General features: G+C 45.9%; 1 non-coding gene across 1 annotated transcript; it reads right to left on the reverse strand.

The window, feature by feature from the left end:
• Positions 1-2,065: 2,065 nt before the first annotated feature.
• Positions 2,066-2,203, reverse strand: LOC119929158. The gene has a single exon (XR_005451296.1). It is a non-coding gene; the product is annotated as a small nucleolar RNA SNORA7 (small nucleolar RNA).
• Positions 2,204-16,958: the final 14,755 nt, after the last annotated feature.

Raw genomic sequence — 16,958 nt, forward strand, 5'->3', positions numbered from 1 at the left:
AGGCTAGGAAAGAAGAGGTTTTCAACTCAGCTCTGAAATGATATGGAACTGGGGTGATCAAAGGCTAGACCCCGAAATAGCCAGATGGTTCCAAGAGAGAGAGTTGCAGTGGGTCGGCAGAAGATGGTGGGTCAGGATGAGGGTCAGCGTTAGCAAAAGTGGGCAAGGATCCGTTCCCCTACCCCAAAAAGATGACACATGATGCCATGGCCACCTTTCTGTCCAACAGCCAGAGGCAGCGTCACAGCACGACATAGGTAATCTTCTTAAGGAAACTGCGGAAACCTTTCAAATCAGAGCCTATAGAATAACAAAAGAGTTGGGCATCTGCTTAGTGGTGTAAATGTTTATAAATATTGGGCTGTCATGAAACTGTGTAGAAGAAAATAGCCTCTCCCAGAAAAATAAGATTCAACAGAGAGTAATCTCCCTTTCTGACCATTTGGAAAAATGATGTGTTTTCCTTTTATTTTTAGAAGAGAGTCTAAGGGAGGGATTTAACACCAAGGTTGCTGAGGCCAGACTTTCCACATCATTTAAGGAAGAGCCAGAGTCTTTAAAAGAGAAGTAGCACGGCCTAGTGAGAAGGAATCACCTAACGGAGAAAGCATAGGCCTGGCAGTCGGTAGGACCTGAGTTCTAATCCCACCTCTGCCACTTGTCTGCTGTGTGACATTGGGCAAGTCACTTAACTTCCGTGTGCCTCAATTAAAATGGTGATTCAACACCTGTTCTCCCTCCTACTTAGACTGTGAACCCCATGCAGGACAAGGACTGTGTCTGACCTAATTTGTACCTACCCCAATGCTTAGAACAGTGTTTGACCCATAGTAAGCACTTAACAAATACTATTTTAATACTAATAGAGAAGCAGCATGGCTTAGTATAAAGAGAAAGGGCTTGGAGTCAGAGGTCATGGGTTCTAATCCCCGGTCCACTACTTGTCAGCTATGTGACCTTGGGCAAGTCACTTCACTTCTCTGTGCCTCAGTTACCTCATCTGTAAAATGGAGATGAAGACTATGAGACCCTTGTGGGACAGCCTGATTACCTTGTATCTACCCCAGCGGTTAGAACAGTGCTTGACACATAGTAAGTGCTTAACAAATACCATAATTATTATTATTCATTATTATTTTTAAAAGAATGTTACAGGAGTTAAACTAATAGAATGTGTGTGTTGCAGGGCAGGGGGTGATCAAGTCAAGTGATATCTTGTATAAGAAATACAAAACAATTCCATTTTCCCATTTTGGTCCACCACTCAGCATTCTTTTCCTCCAGCGTGTTTTCTGTCCATCGTCCTGTAATAACTTTCTTTCACACTCTCAAACCTTTCACTGCTCTCTACTTAATTTTGTTTCGGATCTGGTCTCTTAGTCTGCTTCCTATATCTATTGTACTTCTTTCCCTCCTTTACACATTGGCTGTATCTTTGACTCCTCTCTCCCTTTCATTCCTCCCTAATCAGCCTGTCAGTTTTTCCTCCACAGTATTTCCAAGATCATCCGTCTCTCTCCATCCAGAGGACCTCTACGCTGGTCCAGGCACTGTTACACCCAAGCTTGACTATGCATCAGTCTCCTCGCTGACCTATCTGCCTCCTGTCTCTCTCTCCTCCAATCCATCCTTCACTCCTGTTGACTGGATTATTTTTCTAAAGCATTATTCCGTGCAATTCTTCCCACTCCTCATCAATCTCCAATGGGTGCCCATTCCTCTCTGCATCAAGCAAAAACTGTTGACATTTGGCTTTCAGGCACTCAATCAACTTCCTCAACTTCTCCATATCTACTTTCTTCTTCCATTGCACTCCAACTTGCACTCTTCATTCCTTTCAAGATAATCTTGTCTTGTCTGATGCCGTCTTCTCCGCCCCATAGCAATTCCATGGACACGTCTCTCCCAGAATGCCCCACCTCCACCTGCAATCCTTCTGATTGTATATCCATAGAGTTTTCTTGGTAAAAATACAGAAGTGGTTTATCACTTCCTCCTTCCACGCAGTAAACCTGAGTCTCTGTCCTCGACTCTCTCCAATGCCACTGCTGCCCAGCACAGTTGAGTTTGTAGCAGATTGCCTTCCACTCGCTAGCCACTGCTCAAGCTAGGAATGGAACAAATATGCCTCTGCTTGACTCTCCCTCCCATAGTCGAGACTGGTAGAGGACTGGAAATTCTTCAGATGCGATCCTGAGAGGGGCTAAATAACCTACTCATTAATTACTAGATATGATATTCCATTCTGAATCTCTACTGAATCTAGAGGTTTCTCCATGGCTAGGTCTATCAATATTATTCACTGAATGCTTACTGTGCGCAGAGCACTGTACTAAGACACTCGAGGGAATACAATAGAGATGGTGGATAAGATCCTCTGCCCCCAAGAAGCATGAACTCTAGTTCACAATTTGGACACTAAAATAAATTACAGAGAGGGGAAGCATGAGTTGGGAGTGGAGAGAATCAAAGGGCTTTCAGGGTAAAGACCCAAGGTCATAGGCAAAGCAGAAGGGAAAGCGAGGGGTTATTCAGAGAAGGCTTCTTGGAAGAGGTGATTTTAGTAGTGTTTTGAAGATTTCTACCAACTCGGTTGTTTTTACTCTCTCCAGCACTTAGTGCAGTGCTCTGCACACAGTAAGCACTCAGTAAATACCTTTGATAAATGGGGAGAGGGGTAGTCTGTTAGCTATAAATGGGGAGGGAATTCCAGTCTGGAGGGAGGATGGGAGTAATGGATTGTCTTCAAGAGAGAGAGATGAGATGGAGATGAGATGAGATGAGATCGAGTAGGTTAGTATCGGAGTGAAGTGTGCAGGCTGAGTTGCAGTGGGAAAGAAGAGTTAGTTAAAGCAGGAGGGGGTGAGCTGATTGATTACCTTTAGTAGACCCTATCCATAGACCTGCTTTATGAAAAAAACCCCACTGGAAAACAAGCTGAAGCTTTTTATGATTGAAAAAAGGTATACTCTTGCTGTAGATGAAATGCAAAGCTCCCCACTCTGTCCTATTCCACTCAAGGCACAGAAAATTCCCATCCCGGCTCTTGTAAGTTGTTCTCCAAAAGCATTAGACCCAAAAGCATTTTTAAGTTTTATAACTTTCGCCACCTGTTTTCTTAGGCCACTCTTCCCCTGCTGTGCCTACACCAGATCGCTGCGCTCTCCATTGACCTGGGTTATAAGCATGGGAGCACCTGGTCCCATCAAACATTCTCCCATTTCACCCACAAACTGATCCCCTCGAAAAAAAAACAAAATGGAATATGTAACCGAGGCAGGGGATACCCAAATAGGCTCTTCAGGACAACTGCTTGTCTTTCCAAAGTCCGACTTCTGTTTGAGCATAGGGATAGGCTTATGGACGCCTGAGGGGCAGGTTTTGCTCTGATGGATGTTTGCCTTCACATAGCTATGCTGGATGGGACACGTGAAGAGAATGAGTGACACCAGGATACCTAAAGAGCTGGTCTATGGGGAGCTGAAATTGGAGAGCAGAAATCAAAGAGGGCAGAAGAAGCATTTCAAGAATACGGTAAAACAAAACTTCAGATGATGCTGCAACCCAGCTAAAAACTGGAAGTCTGTTTCTGAGGAATGACCTGCAGGGCGCACTTCCATTAAGAAGGGAGTGGTTCTTTGAGCCAAAGCTTCATAGGGAAAGACAGGAGGCAAAAGGCATAGCTTAGTGGACAGAGCACAGGCCTTGGAGTCAGAAGTGCCTGCGTTCTAACACCTGCTCTGCCACAAGTCTGCTGTGTGACCTTGGACAAGTCACTTCATTTCTCTAGGCTTCAGTTCCCTCATCTGTAAAATGGGGATTAAGAGTGTGAGCCCAATGTGGGACAGGGACTGTGTCCAACTTCATTAACTTGTATCTATGCCAGCACTTAGAATTTTGTTAATGATGTGTATATAGCTTTAATTCTATTTGTTCTGATGACTTGACACCTGTCCACATGTTTTTTTTTTTGTCTGTCTCCCCCTTCTAGACTGTGAGCCCGTTGTTGGGTAGGGATTGTCTCTATATGTTGCCAACTTGTACTTCCCAAGCTCTTAGTACAGTGCTCTGCACACAGAAAGCGCTCAATAAATACTATTGAATGAATGAATGAATGAACAGTGTTTGGCACATAGTAAGTGCTTAACAAGTACCACAATTATAATTATTTTTAAAAGGAAAAACAGCTCTGGCCACACAGACTTTAAGTATCACCCAACAAAGGATAACCTTTCTGTGTGCTCAAGGTGGTTTTTTCAGCCCCCCACCCACACACCCATAGGTGACTTTTGCAGTCAGTTGTGTCTTCTCCAAATACTTGGAAAGTATGCATCAAGGGTGCTCGAATTACCTATCATTTCAGTATTCTTATAAAAAAAAATTGTGGACATTCATGATTGAGTAGCAGCAGCTTTGGAGGCAGGACAGGGCTAGAGGACTTGGATGGTTCCTATTCAAATTGATCCGGCGGGGACGTTTTATTCACTATTAGGCTTAATGAATTATAACTGTGGTATTTACTATATTGTACTCTCCCAAGAGTTTATTACAGTGTTCTGCACATAGTAAGTGCTCAATAAATCATTCACCCCACTTATCCAACCTATCACCGAATCCTGTCAGTCTCACCTTCACAGCATCACCAAGATCCACCTTTTCGTCGCCATCCAAACCACTACCACGTTAGTACCATCACTCATCCTATCCTGACTGGATTACTGCATCAACCTCCTTTCTGACCTCCCAACCTCCTGCCTCTCCTCACTTCAGTCCATACTTCACTCTGCTGCCCAAATTATCTTTCTACAGAACCACTCAGGGCATGTCACCCACCTCCTCAAAAATCTCCAGTGGTTCCCTATCCACTTCCATATCAAACAAAAACTCCTCACCATTGGCTTCAAACTCTCCATCACCTTGCCCTCTTCTACCTCACCTCCCTTCTCTCCTTCTACATCCCAGCCAACACACTCCTCTCCTCTGGTGCTAACCTTCTTACTGTGCCTCTCACCTGTCCTGCTGTCGACTCCTGGCCCACATCCAACCTCTGGCCTGAAACTTCCTCCCTCCTCAAATCCACCAAACAATCAGTCTTCCCTACTGAATCAATCAATCGTATTTATTGAGAGCTTACTGTGTGCAGAGCACTGTACTAAGCTCTTGGGAAGGACAAGTTTTCAACATATAGAGACAGTCCCTACCCAATAGTGGGCTCACAGTCTAGAAGGGGGAGACAGAGAACAAAACCAAACATATTAACGAAATAAAATAGAATAGATATGTACAAGTAAAATAAATAGAGTAATAAATATGTACAAACATATATACATATATACAGGTGCTGTGGGGAAGGGAAGGAGGTAAGATGGGGGGATGGAGAGGGGGATAAGGGGGAGAGGAAGGAGGGGGCTCAGTCTGGGAAGGCCTCCTGGAGGAGGTCAGCTCTCAGTAGGGCCTTGAAGGGAGGAAGAGAGCTAGCTTGGCGGATGGGCAGAGGGAGGGCATTCCAGGCCAGGGGGACGACGTGGGCCGGGGGTCGACAGCGGGACAGGCGAGAACGAGGCACGGTGAGGATCTTAGCAGCAGAGGAGCAGAGGGTGTGGGCTGGGCTGTAGAAGGAGAGAAGGGAGGTGAGGGAGGAGGGGGCGACGTGATGGAGAGCCTTGAAGCCGAGGGTGAGGAGTTTCTGCCTGATGCGCAGATTGATGGGTAGGCACTGGAGATTTTTGAGGAGGGGAGTAATATGCCCAGAGCGTTTCTGGACAAAGATAATCCGGGCAGCAGCATGAAGTATGGATTGAAGTGGGGAGAGACACGAGGATGGGAGATCAGAGAGAAGGCTGATGAAGTAGTCCAGATGGGATAGGATGAGAGCTTGAACGAGCAGGGTAGCGGTTTGGGTGGAGAGGAAAGGGCAGGTCTTGGCAATGTTGCGGAGCTGAGACCGGCAGGTTTTGGTGATGGCTTGGATGTGAGGGGTGAATGAGAGAGCGGAGTCGAGGATGACACCAAGGTTGCGGGCTTGTGAGACGGGAAGGATGGTAGTGCCGTCAACAGAGATGGGAAAGTCAGGGAGAGGGCAAGGTTTGGGAGGGAAGACAAGGAGTTCAGTCTTGGACATGTTGAGTTTTAGGTGGCGACAGACATCCAGATGGAGATGTCCTGAAGGCAGGAGGAGATGCGAGCCTGGAGAGGGGGAGAGAGCAGGGGCAGAGATGTAGATTTGGGTGTCATCAGCGTAGAGATGATAGTTGAAGCCGTGGGAGTGAATGAGGTCACCAAGGGAGAGAGTGTAGATCGAGAACAGAAGGGGACCAAGAACTGAACCTTGGGGAACCCCCACAGTAAGGGGATGGGAAGGGGAGGAGGAGCTTGCAAAAGAGACTGAGAATGAACGACCGGAGAGATAAGAGGAGAGCCAGGAGAGGATGGAGTCTGTGAAGCCAAGGTTGGATAGCGTGTTGAGGAGAAGGGGGTGGTCCACAGTGTCAAAGGCAGCTGAGAGGTCGAGGAGGATTAGGATAGACTAGGATAGGGACCGAAGGTGCACCTCCTCCAAGAGGTCTTCCCAGACTAAGCCCCCTTTTCTTCAGCTCCCTTTTCCTTCTTTCCTTCCTCCTCCCCGCTCCACAGCACTATAATTCTATAATTCTATTTATTTACTGATGCCTGTTAACTTGTTTTGATATCTGTTTCCCCCCTCTAGACTGTAAACCCGTTGTGGGGAGGGATTGCCTCTCTTTATTGCTGTATTGTACTTTTCAAGTGCTTAGTACAGTGCTCTGCTTACAGTAAACGCTCAATAAGTGCAATTGAATGAATGAATGAATGAAATATCACTGACACTGATTGATTCATTGCTAGGGGAGATGGAGGATAATCAAATGTGTTACATTGCTGGCCCACGTGGGAGTCACAGTCCCTAAGGGAGACAGTGCAGGCATTCAATCTCACTTTCTACAGCTGAGGAAGTTGAGGCACAGAGAAGGTCACACGGCAGGCAAGTGATGAAACAGGGGTTAGAACCTAAATCTTCTGACTTCTAGGTCTGTGCTCTTTTAGCTAGACCACATTTTTCTGATCAGTCAATCAATCAATGGTATTTATTGAATGCCTGTTGTACGCTGAGCACCACACTAAGCACTTGGGAGAGTACAATATGACAGAGTTGGCAGACACATTCCCTGCCCACGATGAGCTTACAGTCCATTGAGGGAGAAAGATATTCAAATAAATGACAGATATGTACATTAGTGTTGTGTGACTGAAGGTGGGGTGAATAAAAGTCCACGTGTGAGAGCAAAATGGAAGGGAAAGGGAATAGGGGAAATGAGGGCTTAATAATAATAATTCATTCATTCATTCATTTAATTGTATTTATTGAGCACTTACTGTGTGCAGAGCACTGTACTAAGCACTTGGGAAGTACAAGTCGGCAACATATAGAGACGGTCTCTACCCAACAATGGGCTCACAGTCTAGAAGGGGGAGACAGAAAACAAAACAAAACATGCAGACAGGTGTCAAAATCATCAGAACAAATAGGATTATAGCTATATGCACATCATTAACAAAAAGAATAGAATAGTAAATATGTACAAGTAAAATAAATAGAGTAATAAATCTGTAAAAATATATACAAGTGCTGTGGGGAGGGGAAGGAGGTAGGGTGGGGAGGATGGGGAGGAGGAGAGGGGAAAGGGGGCTCAGTCTGGAAAGGCCTCTTGGAGGATGTGAGCTCTCAGTAGGGCTTTGAAGGGAGGAAGAGAGCTAGCTTGGTGGATGTGTAGAGGGAGGGCATTTCAGGCGAGGGGGAGGTCGTGGGCTGGGGGTTGGTGGTGGGACGGGCGAGAACGAGGCACGGTGAGGAGGTTAGCGGCAGAGGAACGGAGGGTGTGGGCTGGGATGGAGAAGGAGAGAAGCGAGGTGAGGTAGGAGGGGGCGAGGTGATGGACAGCCTTGAAGCCGAGAGTGAGGAGTTTTTGCTTGATGTGTAGGTTGACAGGCAGCCACTGGAGATTTTTGAGGAGGGGAGTAACATACCCAGAGTGTTTCTGTACAAAGATAATCTGGGTAGCAGAGTGAAGTATAGACTGAAGCGGGAAGAGACAGGAGGATGGAAGATCAGAGAGGAGGCTGATGCAGTAATCCAGTCGGGATAGGATGAGAGTTTGAACGAGCAAGGTAGCAGTTTGGATGGAGAGGAAAGGGCAAATCTTGGCGATGTTTTGGAGGTGTAACTGGCAGGTTTTGGTGATGGGTTGGATATGTGGGGTGAACGAGAGAGCAGAGTCGAGGATGACACCAAGGTTGCGGGCTTGTGAGACGGGAAGGATGGTAGTGCCATCTACAGTGACGGGAAAGTCAGAGAGAGGACAGGGATTTGTAGGGAAGATAAGAAGCTCAGTCTTGGACATGTTGAGTTGTAGATGGCGGGCGGACATCCAGATGGAGATATCCTGAAGGCAGGAGGAGATACAAGCCTAGAGGTAGGGAGAGAGAGCAGGGGCAGAGATGTAGATTTGGGTGTCATCAGCATAGAGATGATAGTTGAAGCCATGGGGGCGAATGAGTTCACCAAGGCAGTGAGTGTAGATAGAGAACAGAAAGGGACCAAGAACTGACCCCTGAGGAACCCCTACAATAAGAGGATGGGAGGAGGAGCCTGCAAAGGAGAATGAGAATGAATGGCCAGAAAGATAAGAGGAGAACCAGGAGAGGACGGAGTCTGTGAAGCCAAGGTTGGATAGCGTGTTGAGGAGAAGGGGGTGGTCCACAGTGTCAAAGGCAGCTGAGATGTTGAGGAGGATTAGGATAGAGTAGGAACCATTGGATTTGGCTAGAAGGAGGTCACTGGTGACCTTTGAGAGGGCAGTTCTGGTGGAGCGTAGGGGATGGAAGCCGGATTGGAGGGGGTCAAGGAGAGAGTTGGCGTTGAGGAATAATAATGGTATTTGTTAAGCGCTTTCTATGTTCCAAGAACTGTCCTAAGCACTGTGGTAGATACAAGGTAATCAGGTTGTCTCACGTGGGGTTCATAGTCTTAATCTCCATGTTACAGATGAGGTAACTGAGGCCCAGAGAAGTTAAGTGACTTGTCCAAAGCCACATAGCTGATAAGTGGTGGAGCTGGAATCAGAACCCACGACCTCTGACTCCCAAGCCTGTGCTCTTTCCACTAAGGCCTCAGAGGAGATGTGATTTTAATAAAGTTTTGAATAATAATAATAATAATTGTGGTACCTGTTAAGAGCTTACTATGTGCCAAGCACTGTACTAAGCTCTGGAGTAGATACAAGCAAATCCGGTTGGACACAGTCCCTGACTCATTTGGGGCTCACAGTCTTCATCCCCATTTTACATGTGTGTACCAAGGCGGCCCAGAGAAGTGAAATGACTTGCCCTAGGTCACACAGCAGACAAGAGGCAGAGCTGGGATTAGGACCAACGGTTTTCTGACTTCTAGTCCCATGCTCTATCGACTACGCCATGCCGCTTTTCATATGCCACACTGCTTTTCATGCTGCTGCACCTCGAAGGTAGGGAGAGTTGTCTTCTGTAGTAAATTAAGGTGGAGGGAGTTTTAGGTCAGAGGGAGGATGTGGGCACTGGGTCAGAGTCGAGATAAGTGCGACTGTGGTACAGTGAGTAGGTTGGCGTTGGAGAAGAGACTCATGCAGGCTGGGCAGTAGTAGAAAATCAGCAAAATAGAATTGGAGGGGGTTGATTGAGAGCCTTTAAGCCAACGTTAAAGAGTTTCCGTTTGAGGCTTGGAAGCAGCATGACCCGGTGGGAGAGAGCACAGGCCCGGGATGCAGGAGACCTGGATTCTAATCCCAGCTCTGACAGTTGCTAGTTGTGTGACCCTGCCCAAGTCATTTAATTTATCATCATCATCATCATCAATTGTATTTATTGAGCTCTTACTATGTGCAGAGCACTGTACTAAGTGCTTGGGAAGTACAAGTTGGCAACATATAGAGACAGTCCCTACCCAACAGTGGGCTCACAGTCTAAAAGGGGGAGACAGAGAACAGAACCAAACACACTAACAAAATAAAATAAATAGAATAGATATGTACAAATAAAATAAATAAATAAATAGAGTAATTTATCTGTGCCTCAGTCTCCTCACCCATCAAACCGGCATTAAATCCTACCCTCTCCGATTTAGATTGTGAGCCCCATCTGTGACAGGGACTGTATCCAGCCTGATTATTTTGTATCAACCCCAGCACTTCGTATAGTCCTAGGCATATAATAATTGATAATCATAATTAGGGTACTTGTTAAGCACTTACTATGTGCTGAACAATGTTCCAAGCACTAGGGGAGATTCAAGTTAGGTTGGACACAGTCCCTCTTCCATATGATGATGATGATGGCATTTATTAAACGCTTACTATGTGCAAAGCACTGTTCTAAGTGCTGGGGAGGTTATAAGGTGATCAGGTTGTCCCATGGGGGGCTCACAGTCTCAATCCCCATTTTACAGATGAGGAGGCTGAGGCCCAAAGAAGTGAAGTGACTTGCCCAAGGTCACACAGCAGACGTGTGGCAGAGCTAGGATTAGAACCCATGGCCTTCTGATTCCCAGACCTGTGCCCTAGCCACTAAGCCAAGCTGCTTCTCAGCATAGTTACCATAATGAGTGCTGAACAAATACCATTATTATGCAGAGGAAGATGGTGGACAGGCAACCGCTGAAGAATGGAAAGATGTGAACCAAAAGGTTTCTTTAGATAAAATGATATGGGTGGCAGAGTAGAGTAAGAACCGAAGGGAGTGAGACAGAAGGCAGAGAGGTCAGCTAAGAGCCTGATGCAACAGTAAAAGTGGAATAAGATCATTTTTGTACTAAGTACTTACTTCGTGCCAAGCACTACTGTAAGTGCTGGGGTAGATAAAAGTTAATCAGGTTAGACACAGTCCCTGTCCCATGTAGGGCTCCCAGTCTAAGTATCACAGGATAATAATAATAATAATAGTAATAATAATAATGGTGATGGTATTTGATAAGCAGCTTTGCTCAGTGGAAACAGCCCAGGCTTGGGTGTCAGACGTCATAATAATAATAATAATAATAATGGTATTTATTAAGTGCTTACTATGTGCAAAGCACTGTTCTAAGTGCTTGGGGGGTTACAAGGTGATTAGGTTGTCCCATGGGGGGCTCACAGTCTTAATTCCCATTTTACAGATGAGGTAATTGGGGCACAGAGAAGTTCAGTGACTTGCCCAAAGTCACACAGCTGACAATTGGCGGAGCCGGGGTTTGAACCCTTGGACTCTGACTCCAAAACCCGTGCTTTATCTACTGAGCCACGTTCTAATACTGGCTACACCACTTGTCAGCTGTGAGGCTTTGGGCAAGTCACTTAACTTCTCTGTGCCTCAGTTCCCTCATCTGTAAAATGGGGGTTAGATTGTGAGCCTCATGTGGGACAACCTGATTTCCTTTATTCCCCCCCAGCGCTTAGAACAGTGCTTGGCATATAGTAAGTGCTTAACAAATACCACAATTAACACTATTATTATTATTAAGTGTTTACTATGTGACAAGCACTGTTCTAAGTACTGGGGTAATAATAATAGTGATAATAATAATAATATTTGTTAAGCGCTTACTATGTGCCAAGCACTGTTCTAAGCACTGGGGTAGACACAAGGTAATCAGGTTGTCCCACATGGGGCTCACTGCAGCGTGGCTCACTGGAAGGAGCCCGGGCTTTGGAGTCAGAGTTCATGGGTTCAAATCCCGGCTCTGCCAATTGTCAGCTGTGTGACTTTGGGCAAGTCACTTAACTTCTCTAGGCCTCAGTTACCTCATCTGTAAAATGGGGGTGAAGACTGTGAGCCCCACGTGGGCCAACCTGATCACGTTGTAACCTCCCCAGTGCTTAGAACAGTGCTTTGCACATAGTAAGAACTTAATAAATTCCATCGTTATTATTATTATCCCCATTTTACTGATGAGGTAACGGAGGCCCAGAAAAGTTAAGTGACTTGCCCAAGGTCACACAGCTGACGAACGGCGGAGCCGGTACTAGAACCCATTACCTCTGACTCCCAAGCCTGGACTCTTTCCACTAAGCCATGCTGATTCCCAACTACAGGGTAGATAAAGGGTAATCAGATTTTCCCACGTGGGGCTCATACTTTTAATCCCCATTTTACAGATGAGGTTACCGAGGCCCACAGAAGTTAAGTGACTTGCCCAAGGTCACACAGCAGACAAGTGGCAGAGGCGGGATTAGAACCCACATCCTCTGTCTCCCAAGCCCATGCTCTCTCCACTAAACCACGCTGATTCCCAGCCTAACAATTGTGGTATTTGCCCACATAGGGCTCAACAGTCTAAGTATCACAGGATAATAATAATAATAATAATAACAACAGTTGTGGTATTTGTCAAAAGCTCATTACATGTGGGCACTCTACTAAGTCCTGAAGTGGATACAAGCAAATTGGGTTGGACACAGCCCCTGTCCCACATGGGGCTCACAGTCTTAATCGCTATTTTATGGATGAGGTAACTGAGGCCCAGAGAAATTAAGTGATTTAAGTTAAGTGAGAAGCAGCGTGGCTCAGTGGAAAGAGCCCAGGTTTTGGAGTCAAAGGTCATGGGTTCGAATCCCAGCTCTGCCACATGTCTGCTGTGTGACCTTGGGCAAGTCACTTCACTTCTCTGAGCCTCAGTTCCCTCATCTGTAAAATGGGGATGAAGACTGTGAGCCCCACGTGGGACAACCTGATCACCTTGTATCCCCCCAGCGCTTAGAACAGTGCTTTGGACATAGTAAGCACTTAACAAGTGTCATTATTATTATTATTATTATTATTATTATTATTATAATTATTATTATTATTATTTGCCTAAGGTCACACAGCAGACAAGTGACAGAGCTGGGATTAGAACCCAGGTCCTTCTGACCTAGGCTCATTCTCTATTCTGTAGCCCCTTTTGCTTCACTGCACTGCACTGCACTGCCCAGTGCAAGGCAGTGCAATGTCCCGGGGTATAAGTGCTTGTAGAGAAGCAGCGTGGCTCAGTGGAAAGAGCCCAGGCTTTGGAGTCAAGGGTCATGGGTTCGAATTCCGGCTCTGCCAACTGTCAGCTGTGTGACTTTGGGCAAGTCACTTCACTTCTCTGGGCCTCAGTTCCCTCATCTGGAAAATGAGGATTAAGACTGTGAGCCCTCCGTGGGACAACCTGATCACCTTGTAACCTCCCCAGCTCTTAGAACAGTGCTTTGCACATAGTAAGTGCTTAATAAATGCCATCGTTGTACTTCCCAAGCGCTTAGTACAGTGCTCTGCATACAGTAAGTGCTCCATAAATATGATTGAATGAATCGATCAGAGTAGTAGTAGTTCTCTAGTAGCAATAGAAGCTATTCAGAGAAGCAGCGTGGCTTAGTGGAAAGATCCCGGGCTTGGGAGTCAGAGGTCATGGGTTCTAATCCCAGCTCTGCCACTTGTCTGCTGTGTGACTTTGGGCAAGTCACTTAACCTTTCTGTGCCTCAGTTACCACATCTGGAAAGTGGGGATTAAGACTGTGAGCCCCATGTGGGACAACCTGGTAACCTTGTATCTACCCCAGTGCTTAGAACAGTGCTTGGCACATAGTAAGCGCTTAGCAAATACCATAAAAAATAGTAACAGATTTGATGGAGAAGAAAGGGCAGATTGATGATCAAGAACATGGTCATCATGTGCGTATCATATTAAATTGACTGGGATTCCAGTGCCTTGGAATGAATCATCCTAATTCACTCAACTTTCTTCCCATTGTATTCTCCTATGCCCACTACTGGCACAGAGTTTAGTCTTCATCCCCCTTTTAAATTGTGAGCTTCTTGAGGATAAAGAACCTGGACCTTTTTTCCTTTGTGTTCTTCCAAGCAGTCTGTATATAGCATTCATTCATTTATTCATTCATTCGTATTTATTGAGCACTTACTGTGTGCAGAGCACTGTACTAAGTGCTTGGGAAGTACAAGTCGGCAACATATAGTGACGGTCCCTATGGGCTCACAGTCTAGAAGGGAGAGACAGACAACAAAACAAAACATGTAGACAGGTGTCAAAATCTTCAGAACAAAAAGAATTAAAGCTATTCATTCATTCATTCAATCATATTTACTGAGCGCTTACTGTGTGCAGAGCACTGTACTAAGAGCTTGGGAAGTACAAGTTGGCAACATATAGAAACGGTCCCTACCCAACAGCAGGCTCACAGTGTAGAAGGGGAAGACAGACAACAAAACAAAACATATTAACAAAATAAAATAAATAGAAGTGTAAATATGTACAAGCAAAACAAATAGAGTAGTCAATATGTACAAACATATATACAGGTGCTGTGGGGAGGGGAAAGAGGTAGGGCGGGGGGGTGCACATCATTAACAAAATAAATAGAATAGTAAATTCATTCATTCAATCGCATTTATTGAGAGCTTACTGTGTGCAGAGCACTGTACTAAGCGCTTGGGTAGTACAAGTTGGCAACATATAGAGAGGGTCCCTACCAAACAACATGCTCACAGTTTCCCCGCCTTACCTCCTTCCCTTCCCCACAGCACCCGTATATATGTATATATGTTTGTATGTATTTATTACTCTTTTTATTTATTTTACTGTACATTTTTATTCTACTTATTTTATTTTGTTAATATGTTCTGTTTTGTTCTCTGTCTCCCCCTTCTAGACTGTGAGCCCACTGTTGGGTAGGGACTGTCTCTGTATGTTGCCAACTTGTACTTCCCAAGCGCTTAGAACAGTGCTCTGCACACAGTAAGCGCTCAATAAATATGATTGAATGAATGAATAGCAAATATGTACAAGTAAAATAGAGTAATAAACCTGTACAAATATATATATATGCAAGTGCTGTGGGGAGGGGAAGGAAGTAGGGCGGGGGGGATGGTGAGGAGGAGAGGGGAAAGGGGGCTCAGCACACTGTCAACTTTCAAAAAAGTACTACTGAGTGACTGATTGACAGCTTTCACTGTCCACCCACAGCCTCCACACCTGCCTTTTCTCCCACAAATCCCTTCCCTGCAAAACTGTACTGTGCTCTCATGCTGGGAAACAGCCTGGCATAGTGGACAGAACACAGGCCAGGGATGGATTCTAATCCCCGCTCCACCACTTGTCTGCTGCGTGGCCTTGGGCAAGTCACTTCACTTCCCTGTGCCTCGGTTACCTCATCTGTAAAATGGGGATTAAGATTGTGAAACTCATGAGAGACTGTGTCCAAACCAATTTGCTTATATCCAGCTCAGCACTTAGTACAGTGCCTGGTACATAATAAGCACTTGACAAATACCATTATTATTATTATAATTATTACTCTCTCACAGCGATCTCTGATCCTGTGACCTAATACTCTTCCAAACAGTACAGGGCTCTGCTCCCAATAAGAATCAATAAATACCATTCATTGACTTATTGATTCCCTCCAGTTTCCCAGAGTCACCCTGCCCAGTTTGGTCTCCAAACCTAACCTATCAACGCACAAATCCACTCCAATATTTCTTTCTTTCAGCTGTGGATCACTGACTCCAAACAGTTTTTCTGCTTTTTCAATCAATCCACCAATAGATCGTATTTATTGAGCACACTGTGCACAGAGCACTGTACTAAGCACTTGGGAGAGTACAATACAGCAGAGTTGGTAGACACATTCCCTGCCCACGATGACCTTACAGTCTAGAAGTCTTACATGTCCAAGACTGAACTCCTTGTCTTCCCTCCCAAACCCTGCCCTCTCCCTGACTTTCCCATCTCTGTTGACGGCACTACCATCCTTCCCGTCTCACAAGCCTGCAAACTTGGTGTCATCCTTGACTCCGCTCTCTCATTCACCCCTCACATCCAAGCCGTCACCAAAACCTGCTGGTCTCGGCTCCGCAACATCGCCAAGATCCGCCCTTTCCTCTCCATCCATACCGCTACCCTGCTCATTCAAGCTCTCATCCTATCCCGTCTGGACTACTGCATCAGCCTTCTCTCTGATCTCCCATCCTCGTGTCTCTCCCCACTTCAATCCATACTTCATGCTGCTGCCCAGATTGTCTTTGTCCAGATATGCTCTGGGCATGTTACTCCCCTCCTCAAAAATCTCCAGTGGCTGCCAAACAATCTGCACATCAGGCAGCAACTCCTCACCCTGGGCTTCAAGGCTGTCCATCCCCTCGCCCCCTCCTACCTCACCTCCCTTCTCTCCTTCTCCAGCCCAGCCCGCACCCTCCGCTCCTCCGCCGCTAATCTCCTCACCGTACCTCGTTCTCGCCTGTCCCGCCATCGACCCCCGGCCCACGTCATCCCCCGGGCCTGGAATGCCCTCCCTCTGCCCATCTGCCAAACTAGCTCTCTTCCTCCCTTCAAGGCCCTACTGAAGAGCTCACCTCCTCCAGGAGGCCTTCTCAGACTGAGCCCCTTCCTTCCTCTCCCCCTCGTCCCCCTCTCCATCCTCCCCATCTTACCTCCTCCCCTTCCCCACAGCACCTGTATATATCTATATATGTTTGTACATATTTATTACTCTATTTATTTATTTATTTTACTTGTACATATCTATTCTATTTATTTTATTTTGTTAGTATGTTTGGTTTTGTTCTCTGTCTCCCCCTTTTAGACTGTGAGCCCACTGTTGGGTAGGGACTGTCTCTTTATGTTGCCAACTTGTACTTCCCAAGAGCTTAGTACAGTGCTCTACACAAAGTAAGTGCTCAATAAATACGATTGATTGATTGATTGATAGAAGACGAGCTTACAGTAGCTCTTGCTCGTGTGCTGCAGAACGCTGTTGGTGGAAATCCAGACTCCAGGTCAACCTTGCCCGTGTCAACTTCATCCTCACCTAACCTTGGCTTCACTTTCACTCCTCTCTCCTGGTTCTCCTTTTATCTCTCTGGCTGCTCTTTCTCTGTCTCTTTCACAGGCTCCTCCT

Source organism: Tachyglossus aculeatus, chromosome 5 (genome assembly GCF_015852505.1).
Source record: "Tachyglossus aculeatus isolate mTacAcu1 chromosome 5, mTacAcu1.pri, whole genome shotgun sequence".
In the NCBI taxonomy this organism is placed as follows: Eukaryota; Metazoa; Chordata; class Mammalia; order Monotremata; family Tachyglossidae; genus Tachyglossus; species Tachyglossus aculeatus.